The sequence below is a fragment of the Fringilla coelebs genome (genome assembly GCF_963513975.1).
Source record: "Fringilla coelebs genome assembly, chromosome: 13".
NCBI classification, from domain to species: Eukaryota; Metazoa; Chordata; class Aves; order Passeriformes; family Fringillidae; genus Fringilla; species Fringilla coelebs.
This window is the reverse complement of record NC_140039.1, coordinates 10,565,504-10,587,572: the sequence shown is the minus strand read 5'-3', so window position 1 is coordinate 10,587,572 and position 22,069 is coordinate 10,565,504.

Sequence of the window (22,069 nt, the reverse complement as noted above, 5' to 3'; positions counted from 1 at the left end):
AGTGCTTTCCTGAGAAAGGCTATGATTAATGCAAAGGGTTTTCTCCACTCCAAGCTCCTTTCAGCTGATCTGACCAGACCCAGGAACCACAGGCCAAAACCGTCTGTAATTTATGGTTTAAGGTTTAATTTGTTGGCTGTGCTTCAGGCAAGCAGGGAACACCTGTGAGCCACCTGTGTTGGTAATGGGGCCAGCAGCAGTGCACTGCTGGGAAGGGACTGAGTGTCACAGCCCAGGTGTCTGTGCTTGTTGGGTTTCTGCAGGAGTCTGAACTGGCTGTTTGTGCCCACGTCCTGCTGCAGCCTGCTCTGCTGCCTGGGGAAGAGGAAGGAGTGCAATCAGAAAAGAGGGCAGCAACAAAGAGCTGTCTCTGAGCCAGCAACACACGCAAACCACTGCCTGGCCTGACACAGGAGATCTTTAACCTCTTCAGAGAACGAGGACTCTCGACAGACCCACTCCCAAACCACTCATGTGTGTTTCAGAGGAGATCCCCAGCCTCAGAAAGCTTGTCTTGCCCATCTGCCATACAGCACTCTGGAAACAGTGTCTATGGGCTGCCAACAGAGATCTGACAACAAAATGCCAGTTACACCTGTGCCCCCTCACTGCCCTCCCTTCACCAGTCCTGTCTGCCCAGGCTGTAACTCTCCAGTGGGACTCCTACCTAGTGATCTGCTGTCACGGCAGAATTCATGTGCTATTGTAGGATAAAACAACTTGCCAAAAAATGCATGAAAAGAACAATACAGAGATAGCAAGTTCCCGAAGAGAAGGCAGAGGGTTTTTTCCGTACAATCTTTTCTAAGTTTTCCTGCTGGGCAAGGCAAAGCCTTTAAATGCACAGACAGGACCCCAGCTCCTGGTGGACACTGGTAACACTGGAGGTACACAGCCATGGCCACCCTGACACATCATCCACACATGGTCTTCCAGCACTATTGGGAGGCTGTACTGGGAAACTGTCAGGCTGGAGGGCTGTGTTTGGGGCAGCAGACTGCAGCCAAAGTGAAAACCCATATACACAAAGGTTTGGGTCAGCTCCTTACGCCTGCCACCCACGTCAGTGCTGTGGTGCTATGTGGGCGACTGTCTCAGCTGAAGCCAGAAAGAACTGGCAGTTTCAGTTTCCTCTTGTGCTCGTAGGCTGCGGCAGCCCTTTCCCCCAGTGCCTGATCTCCTGCAGCTTCACTGGCTGATTCTCCTTCTTCTGAGCCTCCCTTAAGCACTCCTTGGTGAATAAGTCCCTCTGCTCCTTTCTCCATCCCACAGGGACAGGCAGTGGTACAAGGGCTGTTCCAGCAGGCCAGACTAATTATCTCCATTTGTATTATTATTTGTGGAAAATTAATGTTTATCATGGGGGTGCTTAAGGCCAGATCCCTGTGTCTGGGATGGCATTTGCTACTCCAGGCTTTGGCCAGAGACCTCAATCTTGGTTGGGGCACCCAAACCTCACACTGCAGCCCTGCTCCCTGCCCTCTATACAGTCACAATTTCATGATTTTGCCTTCAGCAAAACAGGCCCACCTCCCCAGCATGTACAGCAGCATGACTAAGAGCTGAAACTCCTCCAGTGAACATTTTGGGAACTTCCCAAGCTGGGTGACACTGGGCTTTGGCTGGTGTCCTGCAGACACACGCCCCACCACACCTACCCACCTGGTACTGCCAAAATGTCACCAGCACTGCTCAGTGCAGCACAGCAATGCAGACTATTTAGGGCAGGAGTAAGTTAGTTCAGATATAAACATCAATCAAGATAAGCTTGTCCTTTAGCTGCTTTAAACCTGCTACCCCTGGCCTTTGAATGCAATTTTCACTTCTGCAGCTACTTTGCACAGCCTGGTTTTGCCCAGACATACACCACAAATCCTGCTCCCACTTTTGTGGGATCAGGGCTGGTCTCAGCAGACCTCTTGGGAGGTGTCTGCAGGCAAGAGAAGGTCAAAAGCTTTATCTCAGCAGCTGCAGACATCCCTCATTGAGTCCCTCAGGTGGAGAACTGGTTAAAACTCCTCATCCCCATTCAACAGACTTAATGCTTGCAAGATTTTACACCAGTAAGTCAAATAAGAGAAATAAAAGCTGGCAGAAATAGCAATTGAGAGGGGACTGTCTGTATTTCACACGTCACAGGGCGCCTTTTGTGCAGGAAGGAAGGTGCTTCTGACGCCTCACTCACCACAATCTATCTTGCTGCAGATGGGCCAGGTGTTGTCTGCAACACCTCCTCACCTCACAGAAATCAAATGTGGCTCCAGCTTGTGACAGCACAGACTCACCAGCAGCTCTGTCCCCTGCCCACCAAGTCCACAGAACCAAATAACTGCAGGCTCAGGTGCAGACACTCTGGCACTAACGCCCCACTACAGGAGCCAAAGCTTCCCTCCTCTTCCCTTCCACCCTTCAGTGTACCCCAGAGACTCTCCCCACATTGCTCTCACTTTTTATCTCCTGTGGAGGAGCTTGGATGTGGGTTTCTTCCTGTTCCTTCCCCTTGCCTGCTCCTCCTGTTGGTTTCCCCCTGAGCAGTCATGCATGTTACTGCAGCCATCAAGGAGGAGAGGATGCTGTTGAAGTCAGAACATAACCCCATGTTCCTTTCAGCTTTGCAGATAAGCATCATCCCACCTTGAAAGGGAAACTCTGCTAAGATGTCCTAAACAAGGAGGTCTGGCCCATATAAAAAAAAAAAAATACAGCTAAATCTCTTTAGTCATGGAAGAGCAAAATCCTTCCCTTCAATAGATTTGTTCCCCCTGAAGAGCTGATGGTGCTGAAGGCAGAGCCCACAGTACTGCAGGGCAGGCTGGCAGTGGCTGTGAGCTCCAGGACTATGAGTCCCCTTGGAGCCATGGCCATGGAGGGAAGCTCAGCCTCATGTGCTGGGCACCATGGAAGAATGGGCTGAACTACTGCAGGTTCCACAGTTAGTTCATGGGGGCTTCCCAAGCAGATTGCTTCACTCACTAGCAGACCAGTCCCAAAAAAATGCTGTAGCGTGTGTGCCCATGGCTGTGACTCACAACTTCCTGCCCCTTGCTGAAGACTCTCAGTCCTTCCCTACCACCCAGCTATGGTTTTCTTCACCAGCTTTCCCCGTCAGCTCTCCATGGATAAAAACCCTAAGCCAGAAGACCCACATGAGAGTTGAGAAGGATGGGGATGAGCAGAGCTGTTTCCCAACTGAGATGAACATCAGGTCTGCAGGACCCAGGGAGCTGGCAGCAGCAAGTGCTCCTGGCCCATCGCCCCTGCTGCAGCAGCACTCCAGGCAATGCCAAGTGGATAGACTGAATCAGCACCGATTGGGAATGTAATTTCTCGTGAATTCAGTCCTCCCATCTATCCCTTCCCTGCAGTTTCTCATGCTGCTTCAGGAGCTCTTCCTCAGGCTATTTTTAGTACCTGGTTACATCACTGCCAGCATCTGCTGCTTTGAAACAGGCAGCGGCTGCAAACATCCAGGCATCAGCAACCGTGAGCTGTAAGGTTGTAAGGATAGGAGCTTATCACTCAGGCAGCAGACTGAGTGACTGCAGACTGCACCAGCCAGCTGCTGGATGGAGCCTCTCAATCGTGTCCAGCAGGGAGGAGGAGCACCCTGCCACAAGAGCCCCTGCTTCCCTCAGGACCAGGGGATGCTTTCTGACAGCACTGCCATTGCCTAGCTCGGCAACACCAAGCAAGTTAATTAATCCTCTGTGCTTCTCCTCTTTCCAAAGAGAGCGTTTATGTTGACCTACTTCTTATAGAGAAATTTGCAAAGGGTTTCAATGCCCATGATGAGCAAGTGGCACCAAAAGCACTAATTATGCCAGCTGCTCACAGAATACCCAGACTACTGCTGAGCCAAAACAAGAACATCATGGCACTGGAGCAAGTAAAAGAGAGAGCTGCTGTGGCAGGGAAGTCATGATTTCCAGCCTGGCAGCTGGCTCGTGCTTTTGGGCAAGAGCAGTTCACGTGCTGACCGGCCACGTGGAAGGGTGCCTCAGCTTGTAAGGTGGCACAAGTGGCCACATAGCACAGAGCAAGCTTCAGCTGGCACCTCTTTGCAAAGAGGACATGGAGCTCCCTGCAGCCCCTGGGTGGACAGCTGTGGGCAGCTTGCCCAGGGCAAGTGATACAGGCCTGGGGCAGCAAGGAGGGGCAGGGGATCTCCATGAGCCCTCGGCATGCCAGAGCGGCTGCGAATGCTTGGCGTGCCTTCCCAGGCATGCTGACGCTGTGTCGTGTGTACCAGCACCTCTGGGGCCCTGCAGGGGCTGCCTGAGCCACAGTGGGTTTTAACCTCTCTCCTCCCCATCTCAGAACTTCCCTGGTGGCCAGCTACAGAAATCTGTGCCAGAGCCATCAGCAGAAATTGGGAAATAAGGGGATCCAAGCTCTCAGCACCCTTACCCAGGGACATCCTGTCCCTAAAGTCACTCTCTGCCCTCCTCCTTCATCCCAGCTGGCCAAAATCCCTTTCTGAGAAGCATCTGGCCAGAACAAGGGCTGGAGCTCTTAAGGAGGAAATTCTGAGTTAAATTCCTTCCTCACGAGTCATTCACAGAAGGGAACAGCCTGTTCTCCCAGAACAGAGATGACAACTTTCTGGCCTCCTGCTGCTCTCCAGCTGCCTGTCACCACAGGGCTAAGGAGGGCTTGGCCAATGGAGAAGGACTGGAGGGTGTATCCTGGTGCCTCTGCCTAGGGAAGGGCTGGCAGGGGGTGCATTCTCAGCAGCATGGGACAAACACCTCGCCAGAAAAGCTCAGCATTCCCCAAAGGGAAGAGGCTGTAGAAGGTAATCAGAGAATTGCAAAGATTCTCTCCATCTCCCAAAGGAGAAGGAGTAATAGGAGATTATGTGTGAGCCCAACATAAAGCAATTATCACAAATTCATAAAATAATAGAATATCCCTGAGGAAGGGACCCACAAAGATCATGGAGTCCAACTCCTGATCCTGCACAAGACAACTCCAGAAAGTCACACCATGTGCCTGAGAGCATTGGGAATTTTGTGATCTCTGGCAGCTGTGGTGCCATTACCACTTCCCTGGAGAGCCTGTTACAGTGCCCAACCACCCTCTGGATGAAGAACCTTTTCCTAATATCCAACCTAAACCTCACCTGGCACAGTTCCATGCCATTCCCTTGGGTTCTGTCGCTGGTCATCACAGAGAAGAGATCAGTGCCTGCCCCTCTGCTTCCCCTCGAGAGGGAACTGTAGATCATGATGAAGTCCCCCAGTGTCCTCTTCAGTTATTAGTGAGGGAACAATAATCAAACCCAGAATTAAGCAGAAGAACTGAAGCCTCATTCAGTGCAAAACCACAGCTACATGAAGGCTTGAACCCCATCCTAATTCATACTGAGTTCCTCTGCAGGAATACTGAAACAGTTAAAGCAGCCCAAGGAAGCTGTTAGTTCTGAATTTACATTGAGCTGCTTAAAAAGTAAACACGGCGTAAGGGCGTGCAGGCGAGCCAGCAGCTGTCACTGACCTCAAAATCAAAGATGCTGTGGGCTGATCCAAAGTAGGCCAGGCTTCATAAGCTGAGTGAGCGCAGCAGCCGTGCTGGAGATGGGAGGAACGTGAGCTGTGTCTGGCATGGAGCAAGACAGCTGCCCCCCTTCCTAGGCCAATCTGTCAGATGGGTCATGGAGATGATGAAGTTTTCCGAAAAAAACATTCCTGATGATTTTCTCTGTCTCTCATCTCGGAGATGAGGCAAATGCTGCCGTGATCTGGGCAATCTGTGCAGGGATTATTAAACCAAATTCTATCTGGGCCAAGGTTAATGAAAGAGCCTGCAAAATCCTCCTGGCTGCTGTGTTTTGGTTCCCTCATTGCAAGCAGCTTGGCTCTGTGCCATGGGGAGGCACAAGGCCGGTGGCGTGCACACGTGCGGGAGCCACGGGGAGCTGAAGGGGCTGGCACTGGCTTTCCCATCCCTGGGAAGTTGACAAGAGGCTCACTTCATGATTGCTTGTGAAGCCTGTGGCACACCTCTGCTGACAACTGGCAGGGATTGTTGTCAGCTGTTATCACTGTCACCCCACAGAGACAGAGTTTGTGTGGCTCAGTCAGGGCCGCAGCCCTCTCAGAGCAGCTGCAGTCCTTTTGCCCTATCCCCGGGCTTTTGGAGCACAGCTTGTGCCACCCTGCCATGGCTGGTGCCACAGAAGCAATCCACAGCCAATCAACATCACAGGCAGAGCATCTGTGTCCTGTGCAGGTACCCATCCAGGAAAATTTTCCTTAACCCCCTGCAAAGTCCCAAATCCTGCATCTCTACTGGGGCAGCTTCAAGGCAGCCTCACTCCTGCGGGCTGCCCTGGGGAGGATGGGAAAGCACACTCAGGATTTTTTGCCCCTTATTTTAGGTGAACAGAGAAGTCCTTCAAAGTGTGAATTTGTGGTTCTTCATTTTCCTGCCTTTCTTATCACTGAGGGCTTTGGAAAAGGCAAAGTGGGGACATCACAGCATGAGCTTACACATTTCTGCCCTGACAGACTCCTTATCACCAGAGCAGTTTCCAGCATCTCAGTTAAACCAGTACGTCTGTGACCATCAATGCAAAGCAAAACTAGGAACAATGGCACAGCAGTCATAAGGGCAATAAGGTTTTCTGCTTATACCAGCTTGAGGCTGCCCAGATCCTGCTGCCTAAATCTGCTGGGAAACCCAGGCTCTCCAGTCCCAGTCTCTTCCCCAGGGCTCCCACCAGGGTGCTTCCCTTCCAGTGCCACCACCTCAATAAATACTGGTTGTTCCCATCAAATTTCTCTCACACTGGCTGGTGACGTCAGCCCTGCTGGCAAGTGATCAATTCCCTATTCAATGAGTCATGCAAATGTGTCAAAAATCACCCCAGATCCATAGAGACAGGTTCCTCAAAGTGTCGTAGGAGGTTCAAGGCAGAGCTTCAGGGGTGGCCCATGACCTGGAGATGCAGCACCATTCTGGTGTATCAGCCATCTGCCCTCATGCCTGGCAGGTCCATAAGGAGCTACTGCAGTTGAGGTAAGCAGAGCCCACAACCCATCTTTTGTCTCTTAAACATCCTCCCTTCACTAAGGCACAATTATCTCTTTACTTAAGAGCAAGGGTAATTAACCACCCAAATGGTGACCAAGGAATTCGAGAGTCACAATAGCCCAGATTATGGAACACATCCATTTAATGGAGATCATTGTTCTTCCTGGCCTTAGAAACCTGGCAGCACACCCCAGAACTTTCACCCACTGAGACTGGCATCAAAAAGCCACAGGGAACTGGTATTCCTCAAGGACAGCTCTGTGAAACAAGGCTAGCTGGTCCAAACTCTCCGTGGTAAGACCAGAGCAGGGCAAAGCCACCTACTTGTAAACATTTCTGTTCATCATAGGAATTGGTGCTCAAGGTTTCTCAACCCGGAAGATCACTGTGCTAATTTGAATGCTGTAAATATTTGACTTTCATCTGCAATTTAACCCCGCCTGCATGCAGCTGAAAGTAATTTCTCAGTAAAAAGCTGACTTCACTGTGCCTCAGGCTGGGAGCTGCACCACCAGCCCCCAAACTCTGCAGACACTGCTACTGAGCAGATATCCCTGGCACCACAGTGCTCACTCTCAAGGTCAGCTCAGTCCCTGCCATCCTTTTCAATGTCCTTAACTCCCAGGTGTGGATTTGTATGGAGTAAAAGGAAGCCAAATAATCTGCTGATTCTGCCATCCTATCAGAGCTGTGGGCTTTGCTCTTCCTGCTCCCCACCTCGCAGCCATGCTGAGGATATTTATGTCACTGGGCCACACTTGTGAGATGCTGGTGGTGTCATTGAGCTGCATTTGGCGGACACAGCAGCCACCTGTGTTTACCCACTCCTGTCTCGTGCTGGCACGTCCTGATTGCAGCTTTCGCTTTGAGCCGCCCATCTATTTATATCAAACGCCTTTGAGCAATGTGCTGACGCTTCCTGGGAGTGTTGCTGTGCCAGGCCAGCCAGCCTGGCACCTCCTCGTCAGAGATGGCTGCAGGGTGACTCGCTGCACCTACACAGCAAAAAAAGCTCCTGGGACGGTCTTGCTGCCATCCATGACATGCTTACAAGGCTCTGAAGCCACGCTCGGGAAATATGCTGGATTCTGCCACTATGCAACTGAAGCATGGGGCACCAAGTGACTGCATTGTCTCTGTCCACCAGGACAGGGATCTGCCATGCTGCCCAGCTGCTCTCAGCTACTGTGGAGCAGCCTGAATGGTTCTGCTCTGCAGTTCCAGGACAGTGGGAGCCAGGCAGTGGGGCCTGGCACACAGCAGCGGGATTTTGGGGGTGAGCACTTGAAGGTCAGAAGAGATGTGAGTGAGCAACAGAAAGGGATGCTGTGATGAGATTTGGTCAGAGGCACCCTCAGAGCTATTGCCATCAAAAATAAAAGGAGGAGACAGCCCCAGACAAGCTCACCCACCCACTCCCATTCCCAGAACCATAACGAAATGTTACACAACCATGCCAGGAGGCTCTCTGCTGACGTCACACCTGGGCAAGAAATGGTAAGAGCTGGGCACTTGTAATCAGGAGCAAACCCTATTTATAGCACCATATAACAAGCTACATCTGAGAGAGAAGATGAAAGGCAAGATGAGTCAACAGGGTAAACAGGAATGAACTTTCCTCCTAGCGGGGCAGTCAGATCATTTAATGAGAGACATTACTGGGAGAGCTCTCCCCAGCAGCATTACTTCCAGTGGATAAAGGCTGACAGCCACATCCTGCTCAGGACACATCCAGCTCCCATAGAGGCAGCCCTTGATGCACCTCTGGGGAGAGAGGCAGGAGCTGGGAAGACCCAGCTATTCAGTTATGGTTCTTTAGCTTCATCCTGCTCATCAGCTCCTGACTTTTTCCTTTCTGGAGGTGGGGAGAAGGTGGGGGCTTCAGCATCCCCTGACTAGCCCTGCCTTGTGCACCCATGGCATTTACAACATTCCTGTGGGGATTCTGTATCCTCATGCAGCCATCAAGAGCTCACACAAGGAGAGGGGACATCTCAGGGAGGATCACATTTCAGGAGAGGGGATCTCTGTCCCTAATGCAGCATAAACAAGGTTATCTCCAGAGAAAAGCAATCCCGAGCTTGGGCGGGGAACCAGCCATGGGCTCCAGTGAAGCAAGGGTTAACCATTGGCAGGGGTCTCCTTGGGCACAGCCATGGGGACCACCAGGTCCCCTCACCAGCTCAGCAAGCAGCCCCTGCCCAGCCTAGTCACTCACACAGCTAGAGTGATGCTATTTTTAGCCTCCTCACTCAGCCCTTCATTCTAAAGCCACCCATGAGAAACATTTCCATTTTATCATGAAAACAACTCTGCTGCAAAAATAAATTATGATGACATCAAAGTGCTAAAATAAAATAAGAAAAAAAAAAAAAGGCGTCCTTACACCAGGGAGTGAGGAGAGCAGAGGGGTGGCTCTGCTTCTTCCCAGCAGGATGGGCACAAAGCAATCTCCTGAAGTTCTTTCAGAACAAAATAACAGTGCAGCAGATGAGGAAAGCATGTTAAAATGAGAGAGGAGAGCTGCAGGGTGAGTGGATACACTGGCAGCAATGCAATGAGCAGGGTGGATGGATCTCCTCCACCCAGGCTGGGGTGGCTATGCATGGATTTCACCAGGTTGCATCCCAGGGTAAAGTCTGGCTGCACATCACCCCCACTCTGGGTCCCTAAGAGCTAATGAGCACCAGCCCTTGGCTCCTTGCATCTTTCCAGGTCATGAGGAAGATGCTCTAGTTAATGCCAGAACTTTTGCTAAGCCATGGCATAGGGAGTGCAATGTTTGCAATATTTCTGGGCTGCAAAAACAGCTGTAGGCCTGCTGGGATCAGGGAGGGGTTGCAGCCAGTGCTGCCATCCTGCTGTTGTGCCAGCTAACAGCATGTGCCACCTCCGTCAGCTGGCAAAATTGGGAACACCCTGAGCATGGGCTGCTGCTGGGGTCACCCCAACCTCTGTACAGTCCCCCATGCCTTGAACTGGAATGCTGTGGGATGCCCTGGAGACCCTCTGTGTTCTTTCACCATCCTTGAGACCCCAGGAGCAGCTGCTGCACCACAAACAACCACACCATGCACGGCAGTCCCACGCCCCAGCACCTGCCCATGCCAAGCACAGGGCATGCAGCAGAGATGCCCTTCTGCCCTTATAACAGCCACAGGCAGCACAGCCCTTAAATGAGGGCAGGGCATAAGCCAAGAGCCTGATCTCCATTTGATATCACAGTAGGTGAAACCAAAACCTCAACCCACAGTGTCCATTACCTAATTAATGGGTTATAATATCCCCGAGGAAATACACCCTGCCCAGCCCAGTGGCAAGGGCTCTTGCAGGGGAGAGGAGGCAAGTGCCCATGTCCCCACACCAGTATTCTCATGTATACACAACTGGGCAGGAGCAAGTTCTGCGTTCAACTGTGCTGGTTTCAGTAATTCAAAGCCTTCAGCCCTCTGCAGAAAACACAGGGGAAGAAATCCTTAGAGGAGCAAGGCCCACTGCCTGGGCCCCCAGGACATATACCACCACCCTCACAGCACCCAGGGCACAGCAGGGAGGGGGAACACGAAAAATTGGCTGTCAGCTGCCAATGCTCTGGGGAAAAAACACAGAGAAGTCACCCCCCTGGGCTGGTGACACAGAGAGCAAAACCCAAACTCTCTGTCCCAGGACACTCACAGCTCCACCCAGCCTGGGGTCCTGCATGCCTGAGCTAAGCAGGGACCATTTAATTGTGGTTTATGAGACATCCCACTGTGCTGATGCAGAGGGAGGCAGTGATGTCCCACACAGGCTCGTGATCCCAACAGATGTGATATCACCTCCCTGCTGTGCTGCTGAGTGGGGACCAGGCTGTGCTTGCTTCTCTCAGGGAGATTTGAGTCAAACATGTAATGATTTTCCAGGAAAAATCCCTGCAATGCTCCCTCTCCACAGCCATCTGATGCTGGAGCCAGCCAATGGTTTTTCACAGGAACTCACCTGCTCCAGGGTCCTCTGTCCTGGGCAGCCAGGTAGGGCTGAGTCACTTATTTTTGGAAAATGTTGCAAATTTACCTGAATGGGAAGGGAATGCAATGCCAAATTACTCTGACTCCCTCCTTCCCCCTGCCTCTCCTCTGTGCATCAGGGCTGGCACCCCTCAACTCCCTGCTCCTGTTAGCAATTAACTGTACTTAGTGGAAGGTCATTCCTCAGTCAATTTCTCAAAGAAATGCCCTTGGGGAAATGCCCATGTGTTGTATTACTAACAATGACGTCAGCCTATATTCACCCCAGAGGAGTAGGCTGGTGTGACACAGGCATGGACAGCCATCAGAGCAGTGTGTTAGTTCAGCCTTGAAAAATGTCTGTCTCTGATGAGACTGGTGAGGGGCTCTGCTGCAGCATGGGGGGGCATGTCTGCACAGCTCTCCTGGAGCCCTCTACTTCAGGACTGTGCCAAAGAGAAAGCGAGAAACTGCCTTGGTTTTACTCCCCTTACATTAAACAGACTGGTTATTTTAAGTAGCTGGCATGGACAGATGTACACGTGCTTTTTTTGAAGTACTGACCTGTGCCAGCCGCCCCCAGAGCCATCCAGCCCTGTCATTAGCAGAGGTGCAGATCTTGGGGTTGTGGGTAGCTCTGTTTGCTTTGGGTGTTGTACCTGCTCCTGTATTCCTTGATATCTGCTCCTGCAGCTCCAGCTGGATGCTTACCAGGGTGCAGCTCAACCAGCTACCGCTGAGGTTCTGACCTCCCTGGTGCCACATTTCCCCTCACTCCAGTTTCAGATAATTTCAGACTATACTGGCTAAACATATAAACAAGCAATTAATCCCTTTCTGAGAGGTGGGACATTCCCCACTCTGCAGAAAACAGGTGAGGATGTGAAGCCAAACCCTGCCAACATAAATTCTGAGCAAGCAAGGTCTGACTGACAGGTTCTGACTGGCAAGGCAGCACATTTCTGCTGTAAACACAGGGCTGAAGTTCGTCCCTTCCCAAGACATGTCCTCTGTAGCTCAAAACCCTTTCACAGGATGGACCCCTGTGCCTGTACAGCCAAGGCTCAGCTCTAGCATTAACTCAGAAACAATTTCTAGTGCTTGATGACACAGGGCTTCTGTGGCCCTTGGTGCTGCTACCCTGGTGTCCTACCATGCAAAGTTACCTTGTCCTGCTGACCATCGTGTTATTAAGTGCTGACCCCAGAGGCAAAATTTCAGCTGCTTTTGACCACGGGAAAGTTGCAATGGGGTTGGAGCTGAGCGAGATCGAGCACCATACCTGATGGAGCATATCCCAGCAGCCCCAGAAAACCTGCTGGCTGGTTCCCCATCCCTGCCTGCCCCAGCAGGCTCGATTGGGTTCCATCCTCTCCAACACACTGCAGGGGCGTCCGTCGGTGTTTTGCAGCGCTGGGGAGTCCCTCAGCTCCTGGTAGAGTTGACGCTGGGGGCATTTCCCCGGCGCCCCTCGGAGCATATAGAAACCTGCCAGAACAGGTTTGCAGGCCGGGACAGCCCGTGCTGTTCCCGCAGCAGGCACGGATGTGGCACGCTCCTCCCCGCTGCCCAAACACATCGCCGCCCTCATTAAAGCGGCTGCTTTTCCTATCCGGCTCCCTGCGGTCACACCTCCGTGGGCGGGTGCCAGTGGCACGGTGACACGCCCGAGGCCTTTCAGTAGCCTTGTGGTGGTGACACTCAGCATCATCGGAGGTGGCACTTTCTGCCGGCTGACCTGGCAGCACGGGGAGCTGGAGCCACCTCCGCTGCAGCTCAGCCTGCTGTGAGCCGCGCAGCATCCTGGCCGTGGGCATCACCACCCCACATCCTTCTGCAGCCTTGGCAAGGGGGTCCCCAGGGTCTGCTGACCCCTGAGTGACGCTACCAAGGGTGCTGGCATGTTACCACTGCCAACATCCATGCTGGGGACAGCAGCCATTTAAGGTATCATGAGAAAGGTGGGAGGTGACGCCTCTTCCTGCAGCTCTGGCCCCACACATCAGTTTTGGGGGGGTCTGTGTGTCTGCCCACATGGCGCATTTGGGTCCCAGCCTTCAGTCTCGAGCACAGTGGGCAGGCACACAGCCATGTAAAGCCCTGTACAGCACACAGGCAGATCCCAGTCCTGCCCACCCAGGATGCAGGTTGGACCTGGCTGCTGGCACAGGCCTGAGCACGGAGTGAATTATTACACAATGCTGGAGCCCAGCGGGTTTCCTCCCTCCTGCTGCCCTGGATTTCACCCCTCCCTCCCAGGCCTACCCTGGCTCCTCCAGCTCCAGCTCCCTGGCGTCCCTGGCTCTATTTTAGCACACGAGACCAGTTGTTTCCCTGTCAGACGTTCATGTTTTTATTTAACTCCCTTTCAGCTTCCCAAATTAGCACGGACAGGCTCCTGCACTGTTTGCCTTGGAAGAAGATGCATTGCCACAAATTATTTTTGATTCAAGTAAACAAAACTTCTTCTCTCTTTTTTTAACCCCTGTCCTCTTTGATGTTGGTGGTTAATTTCAATGCTCAGAGAGAAGCACAAGGGCACTGGCCAGGGCCCAGCGTGAGGCACTGGGGACACCGTGGGCTCCCTGCCCTGCCAGTTCTGCAAAGCCAGCAAAGGCCCAGCCCTTCTGCAAAGGGCTGCTCGTGACCCCGGGCCCCAAAACAGCCCCAGGCTGTAGTGCCACTCCAACAGCAGCACCTACACCTCTGGTTTCCAAACCTACTGGCCAGAAGCACAGCAGCTGGTGCAGTACCAGCCTGCTCTGTCCCTCCAGCACTGCTGCTGCACGTGCCTGCTGGTTCCCCACTGGCACACTGCAGATCACTGCAGCATGTCCCTCACCCAGCATGCCACCACAGGCACAATCTGGGGCAGCTGGGGAGAGACACAGGTGGGCAGACATGTGGCTGCCACTGCCATCAGCCATCACCCAGGTGGGCCAGAGGAAACCACACTTGGAGCTGCTTTAAAATGTACCAGCTTGACATCCCTGCCTGGTGACATGTATGAGGACAGATGGCCATGCTGTGAGGGGACAGCAACATTCCCAGCAGGTACATACAGTTGCAAAAGAAGGGATTTGTCCAAGTTTGGCTGTTCCAATTGGCTAAGCCATGAGATTACCCAGTCTAACAATTTCTTCCTAGCCTGGAGGGAACAGCACAAGTTCCTATTCCAAATGTCCAGTTAGTTGCTCACTTTCTTCACCGACCCACCCAGCCCTACCATGTTCCCCTCAGACAGTTCATTTTGCTGCCTTCATCCCCAAAATCCTCTGCATTTGCAGCTGGAAGAGCACACAACTCCCTGGGGATGGGGAAGGTTGGCACAGGGGAGCAGCAAAGTCTGGGGTGAAAGCATTAAATTGTGGGGTGCTGGGAGCCCACCCTTGGTGCCTGTGGAGCACAGCAGGGGCTGCAGCAAGCCCTGGATGGCACAGCATGGCACAGCACATCAGCGTGGCTGAGACCATGGGCAGGAGGAGGCTGGGTAGGACCCACACAGCAACCCCTCCAGGCCAGGCCCTGCAGCTGTAATGGTGCCAGAGGATTTTTGGGTAACACATTGGGCAGGCCCCATGTCAGAGAGAGTGCAGGGGGTCGTGTTTATCCAGGTATTTCTGGGACCTGTTTTGCAATGGGACAGAGCCTCTGCACGCATTGGCATGCAGCTACCTTGGGGGCACAGCCCTTCTCAGCATGGCCAGCTTGGGGGGGGCGAAGCAGCAGCTTTGCAGCCTGGTGCAGAGACCCCCCCTTGCAGTGGGGTCAGCCCTGACAGGGGACAGTGCCCCCACCGTGCTCCACACCCTGCAACCCACCTCGACATATGCATGGCTATTTATAGCTGGGGCTGGTGTTGGTTTGGATCAAGTGGAAGATAACAAGGTTATTTTTAGGTTTATCTCTCAGCTTGTGAAGGGAAATAGGCTTTGCTGGCTCAGACAGGCGCTGCCCAACCTGTCGAGGCACAGTCAGGTTCTGGGACAAGTGACCCCAATGTCAGGGTTGGAGAAGGGACACACTCAGGTACAAGAGGGCACAGAGGATGCAGTAGAGGAGGCCTTGATGCACTGGTCTCCATTGTGCCACCCCTGCTGCCACCTTCATCGAGGGAGCAACAGCACAGGGACCCCACAGCTCCAGAATCTCAGGTCTCAAAAGAACCAGAGCCCACCATGTCTGCGCCCCTCAAGCCCCTCCATCCCTCCTGACCGGGTGGGCAGGTGCCCAAGGGGATCCTGTCCTTCCCAGCATGGCCATCCCCTCACTGGAACAGGATTCTGGCACTGCACATACTTCTGGGAAGGAGGTTCCAAGCCAAGAGCTCCAGCTTGGCAACATCCAACTGCCAAAACAGTTCCTTTAATTACAGAGTCCTGACACCAGGCTGAGAGGCATCTAAAAATATAAAAAAATACTAACTCACCCTGTAAGGCAGCATTTAGCAGAGAGAGCCACCAGAAAAAAACAAAAAAAACCCAAAAAAAAACCAAAAAAAAAACCCAACAAAGAAACAGCAAGGGAGGCTTTTCCATTGGGAAAGCTCATGGAGTTACCACGTTCTCCTCTAAAATGCCCTGGTGAAACCACAGCTTTGGAGGGGGGCAGAGGGCTTCCCTATGGCTGCATATTCCCTTTGCTTCAGCTCCCTGGGGGCGCAGGGTTCCAGCAGGAGAGGGTCTGGGAGAAGTGAGAGGATGCCACAGGTCAGGTCAGACTCATCCCACAGGGTGCCAGTGCCTGTAATGCCATAATATCTGATATTTGCTTTTAGATTTTATATTTCCTTTCTGATTATGCAGAGGTGATGATGTGACTGGGTTTGGCCACATTAAAATGATTTCAGCAACAGCTGCCTCAGGCAGTGACCTGTCTCATACGCTGCCAGCCCTACAGCTGAGACGGGGAAAGCAACAGGCAGCTGCAAATAAAGTTTCAAAAAGTCAATTTCTGGGCCATTGTAACGCCACATGGTGCCAGTCAGCCCAGCCTGTGGCAACAGGATTGCTTTGCAAGTGCTTGGAGAGGTCTAATGGTGAGAATTTGGTCATGCTGAAAGCACACTGGCAGGGCTGCAGGGGGATGGGTGTCTGGTACCAGGTCTTGGGTGTTTCCAGCTTTGGCATGGGACCTGGAATTACTTTGGGGCAGATTTCTAAAGGACATGGTGATCATCAAGGATGGGAGGTGGAGCAGAGCCTGGAAATGGGGAGCCAGCTCCCACTGGTGACAAAGCTGGAGGAGTCACTCCAGCTGCAGGAGTCTGATGCCCACCCCCAATGACTAAATCTTACACAAACTGCTTCTGATTTCCCCAAAAGAACTCTGAGAACCTCACTGCTGCTGGTATCTGGGCAGGAAACAGGGAGGCCCTGCTCTCAGCACCCACCAACCTTTGTCCCTCCACCAAGGGAAGGGGACAGGATGCCAGCTGTCCTCAGCACAGGGAGAGGTGTGTGTGTGGTGGGACCAAGCTTTGACCGCAAACACGCTGCAGAGGAACACCAGTGTCACATCCCATCCCTGCAGCCTGGGACTCAAGGGCTTATCCCAGGAGAGATCCTGGTTGTGGTTCAGCTTTTGATTTATGGCAGCTCTTATCAAGAAAGCTTGCTGTGCTCTTTATGATGGGGAAGACACAGATAGGACTGTACAAAGGTTTCTGCCACTCTTTCAGTCCCTCCCAGCACCACCTTGGAGAGGCTGGCACTTTCCAGGGCTACTCACACAAACCTAAGGGTTTGTGCTCTCCAGAGCAGTGTGATGTTCCCATCCCAGGAGCTGGCTGAGGCCACTGCAGTTGTTTGCTCCCTTTCCTGGGGGTCCCTCAGTTTCTTGAGGCAATGTGAATAACTCCAGCTGAACCCACTGGCACAGCCAACAACCTTCCTGGCTGTAGGAGCCACTCACCACCCCAGTGCTGACACACAGAGTTTTAAATACATGGTCTCGCCTGTGCAGCCCTGAGCAGGCAGGAGGGTGGTGCCTGGGCACACTGCCTGTCAACCCTTGGTGGCCTTTTGTACATCAGCCTCCCTCGGTCATCAGGGCAAGATATCAGGCTCCCTGCTTGCCTGCCTGGCATGGGATTGCACCCAGGAGATCTGGAACTGACCCTGAGCTGACTGCTGGCAGGCACCTCACTCCCTCAATTAAAGGCAAACCCAGAGAGAGCAGTGTCCCAGGGCTGGGGTGAAGTCAAGTGACAAGTGTTTGGTTTGTGGCATGCCCAGAGCACGAGGGCACAGTCACCTGGCTCCTGGGGACCCTAGGGATGACCTAAATAACAGCCTGAAAAAGCTTTTTGCAGGCAGCTACTCACTGCCTCATCTGATCCACCATTCCCAACCCAGCCACGGGCACCTCCCAGCAGCTGCCTTGCATGGTGGAAAGGGCTGGAGGCAGTGAGGGGAGAGCCCTCCTTCCCCAGGGCACCCACCAAGAGCGAGAGGCCCAGGAGAGCCCCTGCCCCCTCTCACAGCCCCTCAGTGCCAGGCACACACAGGTCACTCTCTGCAGTGATGCCACCAGCTCTTGGTGCCCAGCATATGGAGATGTGGAGAGGGTTCTTCTCTACCCCCCACTGGTGACAGAGCCCCCCAGCCCAGGGATGGCAAATGTGCCAATGGCACTGTGAGCATGTGGGCTTCATCCCTCAAGGGCCGGGATGCCAGGCTCCTGCCAGCATTAGCAGCCTCTCCAGGAGTTGTTTTCCCAAATGCCACCCATGCCCTGGTGCCCTTTGAACCACGGACAGCATATCAGCCACACATCTCTTGCTCTGGCCCCTGGGTTTTGCAACTTTTCCCTGCTTTCCCCCTACACATCACAAACAGCTTCACCTTGGGAGCTCGATGGCCACACCCTACATCCCTGTGCCTGCTCTGGGAACCACAAGCAGAAACACGGTGAAATCAGGGGCACACACAAAGAAAATGCCTGAAATCCAGTAAATATGGGTCTTGCTAGAAAGATGATGGTTAGAGCACTATGCTGTGCCTCACTCCAGCTGCAGAGTAAGGCAGCTTCACCCCAAGACCAGCAAGGAGAGAACCTAACTGGAATTGGAAAGCAGGGAAGTGGCACTTGGCAGGTTTCAGAGCAGAGTGGAGCTCACATCTCAGTCCTGTCTGGCCAGGAGCCTGAAGGCACACGGGCAGGGCTCATGTGGGGCTCTACACAAGTGGGATGAGATCAGCTGTCCCTTGCCTGCAGCACAAGTTCTGGAGCAGGGGTGTTGGTACCCAAAGCCCCTGTGTGTGCAGGGGATGGATGCAGTGGGCTCTTACCCTGGGCTGAACTATTACATAAGAGCAGAAACACGTGCGGGCTGCCAGGCAAAACTGTAAATGATGTTTGTGCCAGAATCCCAGCTCCAAAGCCAGTGGGACGAGGGAGTCATGCTCAGGGGAAGCCAGGGCTGAGCAGGTGAGGGCAGCTGGGGTGGGCACAGGGAGCCTCTAGAGCAGGACACAGCACTTCAGGGCAGGCTAGGCAGGGTTCATGCCCCCTCTCAGCCTGTACTATTTAAATTCCTTGTTTGTGAAAGCAAGACCCAAAACAAGCAAATAAATATTAACTGAAAAAACAAAAGCCCTGACAAATCTCCCAAAAATTCTCTACGTGGGCTGTGCAGCAGTTGCACAACAGGAAGAAGCTGTTGATCCCATTTCTGTGTGCTGGCGCCGCACTGGCCTCCACCCAGAGCTGCCTGCTCGGGTTCAAACACAGCTAAAGCAAAGTCAGGCACTGACAAAGAACACTGCCAGGTAACCTGGGCACAGGTGTGGATCCCACTAGCTGAATCCAGGTCTGTAGGTTTTCAGCACTGCAGGGAAAATTGCAGGAGCCCTTCTGAATACAGTTCTCTGGTTTCTCAGATAGGAACTGCTGGCAGGGGAATGGATTCTGATGAGAGATGCAGAGAGGAGAGGAGAATGCTGCAGGGACCCTCCTGAGCTTTTTGGGATGGGGGGCCTGACTTCATTTCTCCAGGGACAAAGGGAGTAGATACATCATCCCCACCTCCTCCAGTCCCCCTGGAATGGGATGCATGAACTGACACTACTCCCAGCAGTGCTAGCCTGGCCCAGCACCACCTAGCCTTCTTCTTTCACATCCCTCACATCACCCCACTCTGAGCCAAGACCAACATTTGTAAGCTGGTGACAGCATCCCCAGGAGCACAGAGGGGTTTGCTTGCAGGCCATATTGAGGCTCTTGCAAAGCAGGTTAATTATTTAACTCCTTGCAGGGGTGACTTGCCCTTAAACTCCAAAGTCTGGTCCTCTAATGGAAGGAGAGAATTTGGCCCCAAGAGCACTCAGTTCCAAGCATGAGACAGGAATGCTGGGCTTTGCCCTTGGACGGATAACACACGGCTTGGGGACGCACACAGGACCCAGCTCCTAGCGACAGAGGCCAGACCCTGCCCGGACATCAGCCCCAAGCGAGGAGCTGGACCGCACCTGGGTGCAGCTTGGAGCAGGGGGTGCAGCATTTCGGCGCTCTCTTCTCCCCTCAGAGCGCTGCAGCCGCTCCCCGTGCTGGTCCCTTGCTGCCACCTGGTGCCACCTCGCCACAACTACCGGGGAGCCGGGATGTTGAAATTTGGGACGCCACGGGCATCGAGGATGGGAGCCCTCTGGGCACAAAAGCACCTGTGAGGTCCCCATTCTCAACAGCCATGGCCCCGAGCAGCCCCATGTCCTCCAGCCTTCACCTGGCTCTGCAAACAAGCCAACGACCTCTCCTGCCTACAGGGTCAAAGGCAGGACTCCAAATGTTTCCCAACCTCGTGGACACCACCGAGGGTTATTTACGCTAAGGCAAATATGTTGCAGGCATTGGATCTGGTGCCCATGGCATCCCCGAGCACCTTGGGAACGGAAGTACAGAGCGCCCAGAAATGGTCAGGGTGGTCAATAAGAATTAGTCATGTTACTCCAAATCAATTTTCTTTTGCAATAGGACAGCAGGTCCCGGAAGCAGAGAGAGCAGCAAGGACTGTATTTCTTTAGCAGGGTTTTTGCTCAGCAAGACTCTGTCATTCCCATTGAGAAAATAAAGAAGCTCGAGATTAACTCAACCTGCAAGATAGCTGCAAAACATGCAGCAAAATTCTTTTCCTTAGTTACCCGTTGTTCCCTGTGGAAAGGGGAGGAGACAGTGGGAGATTCTCCACAGCTCCATCATTGGCTCAGCTGAGACTGCTCCAAGGGGATGTACTGGAGGGCTGTGGTAGAATACTGATGACCTTGGCAAATAGACAAAAAAAGGGCTGGGCAAAGGAGGATGTAGTTTTGAAAAGACACAGTATTCTGCTTCCAGGTATGAATTACCCGTGTGCAAAAGCAGGCTGGGGACCAAGGCTGCACAAAAGGGTGACTCATAGGCTGAGCCACCTCATTTGGGGTGGTGGAGGAGTTGTTATTGTTACTATTTATTTATTTTAAACCAAACTGACTGGGATGTTTGCCCTTGAAACACTGTCACAAGATAGCAGTTGTTTTTGAAGCCAGCGAAGTGTAAGCCCAGATCTTGCGTCCAGCGGCCTGCATTATCCCTCCAGATACTGCAGCAACTGGCAAAGCTGCAGGATTTTATTCTGGACACAAGAGATCTGTGAACATGAAAGAGGGAGCTGCAGGGAGCTGTGAACACTGCCAGCATCTGATGGGAACAGGAGAAGTAATAAGCTTAAATTTCAACACAGTTTCAGGTCGTTCATAAGGATGCCCTCTGAACCCATCAGCTCCTGGGCAACTGTGGTGGAGTGTCCAAAACCAGTGGGAACCTTCAGGGCTCATGCAGGAGATGATCTAGGGATGGCCTGGACAGTCTTGTGAAGATTTCTCCCAGCTCTACGTTACTACTGTCCCATGAAATGGCTTTGGAGCAGCATGGGCTGCTCCTTCAGTGCACAGACAGATGCTGACCTGGCACTCAGGCTCTCCTGGGCATTCCCAGGGCTTGGGTGGCAAAGGCAGAGGCCATGGCAGAGCCGAGTGAAGCCTCCCCTGCAGCTGAGTGTGCCTGTCCCTTGAGAGGACTTTGCATTATCCATCCAGGAGCGCAGGTCACCTGCACAGAGGTGAGCCAGAGCCCGGGACAGAGAACGCTCTGCAAACCCACGGGGAAGCAAAATCCCAGCGCAGTTACCAGAAACCTGCGTGCCGATCCCGTGCTGCTTTCCCGGAACACAACCAAACAAACAAAATCACTGGAGCCGCACACCAGGGCTGGGTGGGGCTCCGCTCTCCAGAGGTTTCTGGGAAAGAGTGATGTTCTGAGAGGGTGAGATGGCTCTGGCTGCTGTGTGCCTGACACCTGGCGACCGCCGGAGCCCATGTCACCTCCTCAGAGCACCCTGCTCACGGCTATTTGCTCGCACCACCTCTGTCCCTCCACAGACCTGGATGCTCAGCAGCAGAACAGCTCGCTTAGAGGCAGTATCAGGGTTTCTTTCGAGCCAGCCCTGTTGTGTTTGGGAACCCCTTTCCAGGATACAGTGGAACAGCCTCAGCAAGACTCATATCAACCCAGGAGCCTGTCTTTGTATGAAAGGAAACCGGAGCTCCGTGTCTGGAGCTGCGGGCAGAGGCAGCAGACAGGCAGCGCTGTCGGGCAGGGAACGGCACGGAGAAGTCACCGACTGCCAGCGGCTCAGCGAGAGCTTAATGAACAATCCTAAACCGCCCCCAAGAGGCTCCTGCTCGGCAAACGGCCTCCCAGAAGGAAAAACAACCGAACCCGAACCCCCTGCTAGATCCTGTATGTTTTTTCTTGTATTGGCCGCAAGTCTCAGCGGGAGGGTCCTGGCAGGGGACCCTCGTCATGTCACAAGGCAGCCACAGGCAGCACAGGGAACACGTTCCCCCAGCACTACAGGGACTGGGGTTTGGGGCTGCGGTGCCCCTCTACAGTGGGTGAGGGGAGCCGTGCTCCCGGGCACTCTCATCCAGGCTTCCATGGGAAAATAATGTGTCTAAGAGGACTGTGACACACATTGGGTCAGGGGAAGGTTCAGCTGAATGGGGGCCTGC